Source organism: Cryptomeria japonica, chromosome 2 (assembly GCF_030272615.1).
Source record: "Cryptomeria japonica chromosome 2, Sugi_1.0, whole genome shotgun sequence".
NCBI classification, from domain to species: Eukaryota; Viridiplantae; Streptophyta; class Pinopsida; order Cupressales; family Cupressaceae; genus Cryptomeria; species Cryptomeria japonica.
The window spans coordinates 143,579,227-143,582,891 of NC_081406.1; the positions used below are offsets into that span (position 1 = coordinate 143,579,227).

Genomic DNA, 3,665 nt, shown 5'->3' on the forward strand with positions numbered 1-3,665 from the left:
CATTTATCATGCAAAAATCTTCAAATATTTTGTAATATCTATGAAATCATCAAAATATTTTAAATTGATGATAATTTTTAAGTATGATTTTGAAATTGCTTATGATAAAACATAATCTTGAATAATAAGAAAGAACCATTCAGTTAAGCTTCAATCCAAACTATCATAACTAGAATTAGAACCAACATTATCAAAATAACTTTCCCATCCTTTATAAGAGAATAGTTCTATACATGAGTAACACTAAAATGAATGCAAAAATATCAATTTCTAGAGCTGGGAAAATATGTATCCAAGAACGATTTTGAATGGCTGGCACTTATCAAAACATGAGAACTATGCTGTCCTAGAAATAATAAAAGAATCATCATTTACAAAGTCCTTTAATTTTTGCATTTGACCAACTTTAACAAGCCAGTCAAGTATACGGACAGTTCTATCATTAGATCCATCACCAAAAACATTTTTTCAAGGTCATGTCTTTTACGGAAGGTGCGTAATAATGTATTGTATATTACAACGTCTGGAACTAAATGATTTGTTCTCATCTCATTCAGCATCGAGAGAGCCATGTCAAGTTTGTTTTCCTTGCATAGAGAACCAATCAGTATAGTATAGGTTACAACATCTGGGGTAATACCAACCACTTTCATCTTTGAAAAATACTTGAAGGCCTTATCCAATTCACCATTTTTGCAATAGCCGTCAATCAGACAGCTATAAGTGACTACATCAGGAGTCAAGCCTTCATCTAGCATCTTATGAAAGAGTGAAAGTGCTGTAGAAAAATCTCCTGCCTTGCACAGGCCATCAATGACTTTGCTGTATGTCACTTCATCAGTTTTCAAATCCCTTGTCGCCATCTCCTCTAATATCTTTCATACCATGTTACCAGTTTTCTCCCGTTCTACAGAATGCACACATCAGTGAATTATATGTAATTACATCAGGAAGATGTCCCCTATTTTCCATCTCAGAAATAAGTGTAAATGCTTCCTTTGCCCTGTTACTCTGACATAAATCACCAATTAGAATGTTGTAGGTAACAACATCTGGGGAGCAGCCTTTGCTTAGCATATTTTTAAACAACTTTCGAGCCTTTTCCACCTCATGCAATTCACATAGGCTGCGTATCAAAGAATTATAAGTAATCACATTTGGTTGTAAACCCTTCTCGACATGTCATGGAAACAATTCCAAGCCTTGTCCATCCTGCCATCTTTGCACAGTCCATCAAGAATTGAATTAAATGTCACTACATCAGGCAAAGGACCAAACTCCATCATTTGTACAAACAGATCGTAGGCTTTGTCTGTTTTCCCAGCCTTGCAAAATCCATTTATCAGACTATCATAAATATAGCAGTTAAGCAAATGGCCGTCTTGTAACATTTTACCTACTAATCCTAGAGCTTCATCTATTCTTTCTACTTTGCAAAGACCATCAATCATGGTGCCGTATGTAACAATATCTGGAGTGCAGTAACTATGTTTCATTCCAGCTACTAACCTTAAGGCTTCATCTTCCCTTCCCACCTTGCAGAGACCATTAATTAGGGTACTGCATGAAATAATATTAGGAGAAATGCCAGTTTGTATCATCTCAGCAAACAAAACAAGAGCTTCAACTACTCTACCTCGTTTGCAGATCCCATCAATTAGGGTGTTGTATGCAACAATATCTGGAGTGCAGTAACTATGTTTCATTCCAGCTACTAACCTTAAGGCTTCATCTTCCCTTCCCACCATGCAGAGACCGTTTATTAGGGTATTGCACACAATAACATCAGGAGAAATGCCAGTTTGTATCATCTCAGCAACCAAAACAAGAGCTTCAACTATTCTACCTCTTTTGCATATCCCGTCAATCAGGTTGTTGTATGTAACAATATCTGGAGAGCAGTAACTATTTTTCATTCCAGCTACTAACCTTAGAGCTTCATCTTCCCTTCCCACCTTGCAGAGACCATTAATTAGGGTATTGCATGAAACAATATTAGGAGAAATGCCAGTTTGTATCATCTCAGCAAATAAAACAAGAGCTTCAACTATTCTACCTCTTAAGCATATCCCGTCAATTACGGTGCTGTATGTAACAATATTTGGAGTGCAGTAACTATGTTTCATTTCAACTAGTAACCTTAGGGCTTGATCTTCCCTTCCCACCTTGCAGAGACCATTAATTAGGGTATTGCATGAAATAATATCTGGAGAAATGCCTGTTTGTATCATCTCAGCAAACAAAACAAGGGCTTCATCTACTCTACCTCGTTTACATATCCAATCAATTAGGGTGCTGTATGTAACGATATTAGGGAAACAATGAGCGTGCCTCATTCCGTGAAAAATCCCAAGTGCTTCCTCTATTTGATCCCGTTTACACGAAGCCTTTATGAGGGTGGTATAAGTGACAACATCTGGATGTATTTCCATCTCTTTCATTTCAGCAAGAAGGGTGTTGATTCGAGGGATATCACCAGAGTTTCCAAGGCCACCCAAAAGCGTCGTGAAGGATACGACATCGAGAGGAAGGCGTTGAGTAATGGCTGAATGTACAAGGTCCCAGGCCTTGTTCGTGTTTCCCGATTTACAGAGGGCAGTAATATACTCAGTGAAGTGCTTGACATTAAATTTGTGGGTGATGTGAGGAGGGGGTTTGTCCTGTTTCTGTGTGTGTTCATGTTGAGATGAGGAGGTTTTGGAGTATTGTTTGGAAGAATGAGGAGGATGAGGATGAAGAGAAGGTACCTGTTTAAAGAGGGGGCATCGTATCCATTTGAAGTTGCGCATCATCATCTCCATCTTAATCTTCAAGCGCGTAACAGAGCAGAGCGGAGCAGGACAAAACCCTCGCGCATCTTCTCTGACCTTCCTTCACTCAAGCTAAGAATTTTTTAATAAGTCTAAACTATTTGGGGCCTGGCATTATAGTTTATGGTTTATAGATTTAATATCTAAGTACTTTTTCTTTTCAATTGGTTTCTTAAATATGATTAATGTAGTTCACACTTTAAAAAAAATAAAAATTGAAAAAATATTTTTTTATAAAACTAGATTTTCAAGAATCCTAATCTATTTTAATAAAATTAAAATTATTTTTAAACTAATAAAATATTTTAAAGCAAAAAATAAATCTTAGTAAATGAAAATATACATGAATCAATAGATAATTATTTTTTGTTTTCAATAAGTAAAATTAAATATTTTAAAGTACAATTATTCAAACTATACAATTAAACTTTAAAAAATATATATATATAAAATCAATAATAATAAATTTTTTATAATAATTATGATTGTAATAAATAAATAAATTTCTAAAATCATAAAAAATATTTCACTTTCATCTCCACTTCCTCTAATTATATTATTAAACTATGTTTCATAAAGTCGTCAATTTTTAATATCTATTCAATCAAGTTCTTTAAAAAAATTAAAGTGAATTGGTGAATTGATTAATCTATTTGCATAAAACTAAAATATAGAATGATAAATTATTAAAAAACTAAAAATGAAACTTGATGTAGCTCACACTACAAAATAATATTTTGAAAAAATAATTTTAAATAAACAACACTTCCAAATCAATCCAACAACCCAAAAAATCTCTCTATTATATACTGAATGTAAAATGTTTAATAGTTAAATTATCCATTTGTTTCACAT

General features: G+C 33.8%; 1 pseudogene; it reads right to left on the bottom strand.

The window, feature by feature from the left end:
- Positions 1–249: 249 nt before the first annotated feature.
- On the bottom strand, positions 250–2,903 carry LOC131071333 (pentatricopeptide repeat-containing protein At1g63080, mitochondrial-like; annotated as a pseudogene).
- Between the last annotated feature and the right edge of the window lie 762 nt (positions 2,904–3,665).